Source organism: Triticum aestivum, chromosome 2A (genome assembly GCF_018294505.1).
Source record: "Triticum aestivum cultivar Chinese Spring chromosome 2A, IWGSC CS RefSeq v2.1, whole genome shotgun sequence".
Taxonomy (NCBI): Eukaryota; Viridiplantae; Streptophyta; class Magnoliopsida; order Poales; family Poaceae; genus Triticum; species Triticum aestivum.
Window position 1 is genome coordinate 542,950,930 of NC_057797.1, and position 10,642 is coordinate 542,961,571.

Consider the following 10,642-nt stretch of genomic DNA (forward strand, 5'->3'; position numbering starts at 1 on the left):
ACTGTCGGTGACTCACGCGCCAGCCACGCTGGATAAGTGGAGGCATAAAAGGCGCAAATACGTCTTTTCTATCCGAAAATGTAATCTCTTTTGAAATGTTTTCTTTTTCCTGATTTTATTGAAAACAGATTTTGACCACAACTTTGACTGCCTATAACTTTTTAAATATAACTCCAAATGAATTAATTCCTTTTCCTACATCTCTCAAATATTGTCTAGTTTATTTTAAGATTTATTTGAAAATTTTCGAAACAACTTTTTTGTACTGTTTTTGAAATATGTGTTATTTGCATATTTTTGGAAATAGGATTTTTGGGAGAGAAGGAAGCTTTCAAAAATTTTGGAGAGCACCCCCCACCTCTCCACACCATTAAAGGCAAGCATTCTGAACCACGGAATACTATTTTTGGTGTGTTAGTTGACACGTTTATAACACCACCTTATATCGGAGAACTTGTTATTTCATGTGATATGATCATTTGCATGAATGCATATTAGTGATTTCCTTGCTGTTGGAAATGAATATACTGGTGATGGTAATCATCCTCATGTGCCTTGGATGCATACCGGAAAGAAATCCGGGAAAAGCCTCTGCCTTGGGTAGGCATGAGCTTATCGCCGGTCTCCGTCGGGACGGTTACGTCCGGTATGGCATGGTAAGGTATATTGAGCGGTGATTTTGTTGGTTGAAATATATTTGTTATACATGTCATGCAGGGAATTTATAAACCTCCTGAGTCGACCGTAGATCGAGTCTTGTTCCAGTAACCCCCATACTTGCTATGTACTACCACTTGTCCCTGCCGCAGGTAGGGTATGGTTCAGTAAGTCGTCAACCCCTTTCAAGCACACACCGTACAGAGAGGCCATGGTGGAAGATATCGGTTGTAGTCGGTAGGCATGCCACCTGGTCCGGGGGCATGGGTGTTTCCGGTTGAGACCGAGAGGGGAGGCCACCCCTTAGAGCGCGCGATATAAATTTGATCCCATGCCATGCGAGGTTGTAGCCTCCCCACTTAGAGTTTTGCTTAACAAGTGTCATGGGTGGTTCCAGACACTGATGAGTTAAGCTGGTGTGTGCAAGTTAGGCATGTTTTCAACTAAAAGGCCGTAGACGGAATTAGTCCCGATGGACTAAAGGAATCTGTTACTCGTGGGTAAAGAGTACACCCTCTGCAGAGATTAAAACCTATTCGAATAGCCGTGTCCATGGTTAAGGATTGCAGTCTGGGATGGGTCAAGTATTGGTCTTAGTGTCGGTCTTCGGAGGAGATATTGTTAAACCAAACTTGGATACCGACTGGTTACTTGTGAGGACCATGATTATTATTTTGTGATGGACTAACCCGTTGCATTATTTGTATTATTGAGTATCCCTGGGACGGTTCTACCTCCTGGATATTCATTGTGATTATTTTATTTTAAAGCCCTTTAAGTGGTGTCGCTCAGACGCCTGAATGTGGCATTCCTTTTAAAGCCCTTTATGTGGTGTCGCTCAGACGCCCGACTGTGGCATTTCTTTTAAAGCCCTTTACGTGGTGTCGCTCAGACGCCCGACTATGGCATTTCTTTTAAAGCCCTTTATGTGGTGTCGCTCAGACGACCGATTGTGGCATTTCTTTTAAAGCCCTTTATGTGGTGTCGCTCAGATGCCCGACAGTGGCATTTCTTTTAAAGCCCTTTATGTGGTGTCGCTCAGACGCCCGACTGCGGCATTTTATTCCCACTCTATTACTGCTTATTCACGTTGCATGAAAATAACCTACTTGCATGCATAAAAGATGTTTTATTTATGACTGACGATGTGATCATGGAATTTTTCAGTGCATGATTATCAATTATATTATACCTGTGTTCTTAATGTTTGCGAGTACATTCAAAGTACTCACTGGCTTGTCCCTGGCTATTGTCTTGGCCAGATTGCTTGCTTGGAGAGGAGCGTGGCGATGACAGCCCTGGAAACTAAGCAACAGTGATAGCAGCCTCGCGAAGATAGGAGTTAACCTGGTCAGTTGTTCCTATGGGAAATGGAGTCCCATAGACACTGATGTCTCACAAACCGCTTCCACCATCGACCACTAGAAACCCAATTGTTGTACTCACAGGCCAGAATGGTCTTGTACCACATATTTTTTGTATTTTGCTTGGAATTTCTATATCAAGTTGGAGCCTCATCAGCTAACAGTAATCCTGGGACTGATGAGCACGACGGTCTTTTTCTGGAAATTTATACCCGGAAAACCCGGTCGTGACACTATATCTACTACTATTACTCTACACATCGACCGCTATCCAGCATGCATCTAGTGTATTAAGTTCGTGGAGAAATGGAGTAATGCAATAAGAGCGATGACATGATGCAGACAAGATCTATCTATGTAGAGATAGACCCCATCGTTTTATCCTTAGTAGCAACAATACATAGGTGTCAGTTCCCCTTCTGTCACTGGGATCAAGCACCGTAAGATGGAACCCACTACAAAGCACCTCTTCCCATTGCAAGATAAATAGATCAAGTTGGCCAAACAAAACCCAAGTATCGGAGAAGAAATATGAGGCTATAAGCAATCATGCATAAAAGAGACCAAAGAAACTCAAATACTTTCATGGATATAAAAAGATAGATCTGATCATAAACTAAAAATTCATCGATCCCAATAAGCACACCGCAAAAGAGTTACATCATATGGATCTCCAAGAGACCATTGTATTGAGAATCAAGAGAGAGAGAGAGATATAGAAAGCCATCTAGCTACTAACTACGGACCCGAAGGTCTACAAAGAACTAATCACGCATCATTGGAGAGACACCAATGGAGGTGGTGAACCCCCTCCAAGATGCTGTCTAGATTGGATCTGGTGGTTCTGGACTGCGGCTGGATCAATATTTCGTCGACTCCCCTCGGGTTTCTGGAATATTGGGTATTAATAGAGCAAAGAGGCGGTCCGGGGCACCCGAGGTGGGCACAACCCACCAGGGCGCGCCTGGGCCTGCTGGCGTGCCCTGGTGGGTTGTGCTCTCCTCAGAGCACCCCCAGGCGCAGCCAGGGCCCATTATGTTCCTTCTGGTCCAAAAAAAATCTTCGTAAAGTTTCGTTGCGTTTGGACTCCATTTGATATTGATTTTCTGCGATGTAAAAAACATGGGAAAAACATCAACTAGCACTATGACAATAGGTTAGTACCAAAAAATGATATAAAATGGCTATAAAAATGATTATAAAACATCCAAGATTGATAATATAACAACATGGAATAATCAAAAATTATAGATACGTTGGAGACGTATCAGCATCCCCAAGCTTAACTCCTACTCGTCCTCGAGTAGGTAAGTGATAAAAATAGAATTTTTGATGTGGAATTCTGCCTAACATGTCATATCATATTCTCTCTTTATAGCATGGACATTTGGACTTTTATGTGATTCAAAGCAATAGTCTAGTTTTGACATGATAATTTAAATACTCAAGCATATCAACAAGCAACCATGTCTTTCAAAATATCAACGCTAAAATAAGTTATCCCTAGCCCATCATGCTGAACCATTGATCCATTCATGAAACACACTTGCATATTAGCTACACCCAATACTCAAGTACGATCATATTGCCTCCTAGTTGGTGCTTTTATAAGAAAAGATGGGGAATCAAATTCAAAATAAAAATTGCATAAAGTAAAAGAACGGCCCTTCACAGAGGGAAGTAGGGATTTGTAGAGGTGCCAGAGCTCAAAGCAATAAACTTAGAGATAAAAACATTTTGGGAGGTGTATCCTTCCCACCAACGAAAACGACTTAGAGTTCCCAACACTTTCCATACTAGATATATCATAGGCAGTTCCCAAATAGAAAATAAAGTTTATTCCTTTTTCCACCATACTTTCACTTTCCATGGCTAACTGTATCCATGGGTGCCTTCCATACCAACACTTTCCAAGGAGTTTATTATTTGACAACATGAAGTAAATTCATTTTTTCCATTTCGAGACTGGGCATCCCTAATACCTTTGCCTTACTCTCATGCAATGACAAGTGAATAAACACTCATCGTGAGAATAACACATCTAGCATGGAAAATATTAGCCACCCCTCACCGCTCCGTGAGCGAAACAAACACACAAAAGAGAAGTTTATTTTGAAAATTAGAGATGACACATGCAAATTTGCTTAGTACGGCAAAAGAATATCGCATATAGGTAGATATAGTGGACTCATGTGGCAAAAATGGTTTAAAGGATTTTGGATGCACAAGTAGATATCATACTTAGTGCAAAATGAAGGCTAGCAAAAGATTGAGAAGCGACTAACCAAGAAACAGATAATCTCATAAGAAATCATTAAGCATAATTAACTCTGAATAATGCACCACAAGTAGGATATAATTTTATTGCATGACTATTAACTTTCGTGCTTGCATAGGGAATCACAAACCTTAACACCAATATTCTTACTAAAGCATAATTACTCATCAAGATGACTCACATATCACATAATCATATGTCAAAACTATTACTAAGAATCAAGTTTATTTTGTGCAATGATCTTCATGAAAGTTTTTATTATATCCTTCTTGGATATCTATCACTTTGGGACTAATTTTCATGTGTTGCTTTTCATAAGCTCAAACAAATATAAGTGAAGATCATGAGCATAATATTTCTTTCTCTCAAATTAATTTAAGTGAAGCAAGAGAGAATTTCTTGAAAATTTAATTTACTCTCAAATAAATCTAAGTGAATCAAGAGAGCATTTCTTAAAAAATACTAAGCACACCGTGCTCAAAAAGATATAAGTGAAGCACTAGAGAAAGTCCATAGCTCATAAAAATTTAAGTGAAGCATAGAGAGCAATTCTAACAAGTCATCAGATAATTTTGGCTCTCTCAAATAGGTGTGTCAAGCAAGGGATAAAGACTTAAAACACAAAACAAAACAAGCAGAGACTCATATCATACAAGACACTCCAAGCAAAACACATAGTATGTGACGAATAAAAATATAGCTTCGAGTAAAATACCGATGGTCGTTAGAAGAAAGAGGGTATGCCCCTCGGTGGCATCCCCAAGCTTAGTTGGTTGCTCATTTTTGGATAATAGCTTGGGATGCCGGGGAATCCCCAAGTTTGGCTCTTCTACTCCTTATTCCTTCATCCATCGTAAGATAACCCAAAACTTGAAAACTTCAATCACACAAAACTCAACAAAACCTTTGTGAGATCCGTTAGTATAAGAAAATAAATCACTACTATAAGTGTTGTATCAAACCAATTCATATTTTGTTCTTGCATTATATCTACTTTATTCCAACTTTTCTATGGCAAAAACTCATCAAATAAAACCATAGAGCCATCAAAATAAGCACACAACGCAAAGAAAACAGAATCTGTCAAGACAGAACAGTCTGTAGCAATCTGACTATATAGAATACTTCTGTAACTCCAAAAATTCTGAAAAATTAAGATGTCCTGAGAAATTTGTATATTGATCTACTGCAAGTGGAATGGGTATTTTATCGCTCTCTGGTTAAAAACGATAATTATTTTCGCCAGCGCAAAAGTTTCTGTTTTTCAGCAAGATCAAACAACTATCACCCAAGAAGATCCTAAAGGCTTTACTTGGCACAAACACTAATTAAACATAAAAAACACAATCATAACAGTAGCATAATTGTTCTAACACTCAAGAACAAGAAGCAAAAAGCAAAAATAAATTTTATTCATTGGGTTGCCTCCCAACAAGCGCTATAGTTTTACGCCCTTAGCTAGGCATAAAGCAAGGATCTAAGTTTTGTCATCCGAAGTTTTGGAAACTTTTGTAAGGGTTTTCTCAAACCCGGGAGGCTCTTTACACTTCCCTAAATTCTCTGGAAATGAAACCATCTTTAGATCGAAATTATCCAATCGCTTGTTGCAAAGAGTAATCAAGGTATTCATGCGATTGATACTAACATTGAGATGTTTGAGGGGTTCATTATATTTTTGTAATTCAACCATGTGTTTATGCAAATCACCAAGTTTGTCCAGCATTTGAACTCCCTCTGGGGTGAAAGTAAACCCCTTCTTTTGAGGTGGAATCCCCAAAATTCCTTCTAAAATTTCATAGGCAGCATTGGCATCAAGCTCAATAAAATTCCCTTTAGCGGCAAAATCTAGGAGTTGTCTATGATGCAAAGCCAATCCTATGTAAAAATTACGAAGCAAGACCTTAGCGTCCCCCTTTAAATTGGGAATACAATAAGATTCCATAAGCCTATATCGAGCATCTTTCAATTTTTCTCCTTGTCTTTGCTTGAAGTAAAGCACTTCAAAATCTGGTGACAAAGGAGGAGTAGGCACGCTAGCCATTAAGACTAGGAAGCAAGAAAACGGATAGATCCAGCATGAAAACAACGAACGAAAAAGAGGGGCAAATAAAACGGCAATTTTTTGTGAAGGGGGGGAGAGGAAAACGAGAGGCAAATGGAAAATAATGTAAATTGCGAGGAGATGAGATTTGTGATTAGGAACCTGGTATATGTTGAAGATCCTCCCCGGCAATGGCGCCAGAAATTCCTTTTGATGTCAGCTAGGACTATGTCAGTATTTCTCCAAAGAGGAAGGGATGATGCAGCACAACGACAGTAGGTATTTCCCCCAGTGAAGAAACCAAGGTTTTCAAACCAGTAGGAGAACCAAGCAACACAACGTAAACATACCCTACACATAAATAACAACCACTCGCAACCCGACGTGTTAAAGGCGTTGTCAATCCCTTTCGGGTAACGGCGCCATAAATTGGTGCGTGGACGGGAGAAGGTTGTAATAGATTGAATAAATAGATCGTAAATAAAATAAAGTGCAGAAAATTATTTTTGCATTTTTGGTTTAATAGATCTGAAAATAAATCTGAAGGAAAAGTACATCGCAAAGGCAAATATATGAGAAAGAGACCTGGGGCCGTAGGTTTCACTAGTGGCTTCTCTCGAAAAAAATAGCAAACGATGGGTGAAAAAAATTACTGTTGGGCAATTGATAGAACTTCAAATAATCATGATGATATCCAGGCAATGATCATTACATAGGCATCACGTCCAAGATTAGTAGACCGACTCCTGCCTGCATCTACTACTATTACTCCACACATCGACCGCTATCCAGCATGCATCTAGTGTATTAAGTTTGTGGAGAGATGGAGTAATGCAATAAGAACGATGACATGATGTATACAAGATCTATCTATGTAGAGATAGACCCCATCGTTTTATCCTTAGTAGCAACGATACATACGTGTTGGTTCCCCTTCTATCACTGGGATCAAGCACCATAAGATCGAACCCACTACAAAGCACCTCTTCCCATTGCAAGATAAATAGATCAAGTTGTCCAAACAAAACCCAAATATCGGAGAAGAAATACGAGGCTATAAGCAATCATGCATAAAAGAGACCAAAGAAACTCAAATACTTTCATGGATATAAAAAGATAGATCTGATCATAAACTCAAATTTCACCGATCCCAACAAACACACCGCAAAAGAGTTACATCATATGGACCATTGTATTGAGAATCAAGAGAGAGAGAGAGAGGAAGCCATCTAGGTACTAACTATGGACCTGAAGGTCTACAAAGAACTACTCATGCATCATCGGAGAGGCACCAATGGAGGTGGTGAACCCCATCAGAGATGGTGTCTAGATTGGATCTGTTGGTTCTGGACTCTGCGGCGGCTAGATCAATATTTCATCGACTTCCTTAGGGTTTCGGGAATATTGGGGTATTTATAGAGCAAAGAGGCGGTCTGGGGGGCACCCGAGGTGGGCACAACCCACCAGGGCACGCCTGGGCCTCCTGGCACGCCCTGGTGGGTTGTGCTCTCCTCGGAGCACCCCCAGGTGCATCTAGGGCCCATTATGTTCCTTCTGGTCCAGAAAAATCTCTGTAAAGTTTTGTTGCGTTTGGACTCCATTTGATATTGATTTTCTGCGATGTAAAAAACAACAACTGGCACTTGGCACTATCTTAATAGGTTAGTACCAAAAAAATCATATGAAATGGCTATAAAATGATTATAAAACATCCAATATTGATAATATAACAGCATGGAACAATCAAAAATTATAGATACCTTGGAGACGTACAGATCCATATCAACTAAACCATGTCCGATCATCACGTGAGATGGAGTAGTTTTCAATGATGAACATCTCTATGTTGATCATATGTACTATATGATTCACGTTCGACCTTTCGGTATCTAATGTTCCGAGGCCATGTCTGTACATGCTAGGCTCGTCAAGTTTAACCCGAGCATTATGCACGTGCAAAACTGTCTTGCACCCATTGTATGTGAACGTAGAGCTTATCACACCCGATCATCACGTGGTGTCTCGGCACGACGAACTGTCACAACGGTGCATACTCAGGGAGAACACTTATACCTTGAAATTTTAGTGAGGGATCATCTTATAATGCTATCGCCGTACTAAGAAAAATAAGATGCATAAAAGATAAACATCCTATGCAATCAAAATATGTGACATGATATGGCCATCATCATCTTGTGTCTTTGATCTCCATCTCCAAAGCACCGTCAAGATTTCCATCGTCACCGGCTTGACACCTTGATCTCCATCGTAGCGTCGTTGTCGTCTCGCCAACTATTGCTTCTACAATTATCGCTAATGCATAGTGATAAAGTGAAGCAATTACATGGCAATTGCATTTCATACAATAAAGCGACAACCATAAGGCTCCTGCCAGTTGCCAATAACTTCTACAAAACATGATCGTCTCATACAATAACGTATATCACATCATGTCTTGACCATATCACATCACAACATGCCTGCAAAAACAAGTTAGACGTCCTCTACTTTGTTCTTGCAAGTTTTTCGTGGCTGCTATGGGCTTCTAGTAAGAACCATTCTTACCTACGCATCAAAACCACAATGGTGATTTATTAAGTTTGTTGTTTTAACCTTCAACAAGGACCGGCCGCAATCAAATTTGATTCAACTAAAGTTGGAGAAACAGACACCCGCCAACCACCTTTACGCAAAACTAGTTGCATGTCTATCGGTGGAACCGGTCTCATGAACGTGGTCATGTAAGGTTGTGATGTCTACTACGCAACTTTATTCTTGTAGACTCGTGTCGGGCCTCCAAGCATAGAGTTTTGTAGGACAGTAGCAATTTTCACTCAAGTGGATGACCTAAGGTTTATCAATCCGTGGGAGGTGTAGGATGTAGATGGTCTCTCTCAAACAACCCTGCAACCAAATACAATAAATCTCTTGTGTACCCAACACACCCAATACAATGGCAAATTGTATGAGTGCACTAGTTCGACAAAGAGATGGTGATAAAAGTGTGATATTGATGGTAGAAATGTATTTTTATAATCTGAATAAATAAAAATAGCAAAGTAGCAAATAGTAAATGGGCACAAAAACGGTATTGCAATGCTTGAAAATGAGGCCTAGGGTCCGTACTTTCGCTAGTGCAATCTCTCAACAATGCTAATATAATTGGATCATATAACCGTCCCTCAACGTGCAATGAAGAATCACTCCAAAGTTCCTATCTAGCGGAACATAAGATGGAACTGTTTGTAGGGTACGAAACTGTAACACCCTCGATGCGACTATAGCTCCCACGTGTCGAGGCACGACTTAGAGACATAATCGCATTGAAGGCATATGTCGCAAGTTAGGCAATCTTCACAAACATCCCATGTAATGTAATAATAAAAGGGGAGATAACATAGTTGGCTTACACTCGCCACGTCAATCAAGTACATAAATAACATTACATCATGCATACACTCATGGCCCGACTACGGCGCCAAAATAAAAGAGAACCCAACATGCGACACGGTCCCAATCACCCCCAACTGGGCACCACTACTGATCATTGGGAAAGGAAACGTAGTATCGTTGAGAGTCTTCGTCGAACTCCCACTTGAGCTCATACGCGTCTCCTGGAGCGGAATCATCAGGCCCTGCATCTGGTGTAATAGTAATCTGTGAGCCACGGGGACTCAGCAATCTCGCACCCTCGCGATCAAGACTATTTGAGCTTATAGGTAAGGCAAGATAAAATATGAGTGGAGCTGCAGCAAGCGACTAGCAAGTATGGTGGCTAACTTATTCGCAAAGGAGAGCGAGAAGAGGAGGCAAAGCACGAGCGGGAAGCTAGAGAACAACCTGCGCAAACATTACTCCAACACCGTGTCCACTTCCCGGACTCCGCCGAGAAGAGGCCATCACGGCAACACACTCAGTTGATTCATTTTAATTAATTAAGGTTCAAGTTATCTACAACCGGACGTTAACAAATTCCCATCTGCCCATAACCGCGGGCACGACTTTCGAAAGTTCAATCCCTGCAGTGGAGTCCCAACTTAGCCCATGACAAGCTCTCACGGTCAACGAAGGAATAGACCTCCTCCCAAGACGTTCCGATCAGACTCGGTACCTCGGTAACTCAAGACACTTCGACAGGTTAAAACAAGACCAGCAACACCGCCCGAATGTGCCGACAAATCCCGATAGGAGCTGCACATATCTCTTTCTCAGGGCACACTCAGATGAGCGCTCCATACAACTAAAACCAAACCTCGAGTTTCCCCGAGGGGGCACTGCACAGGACTCTAGTTTGGACCAACA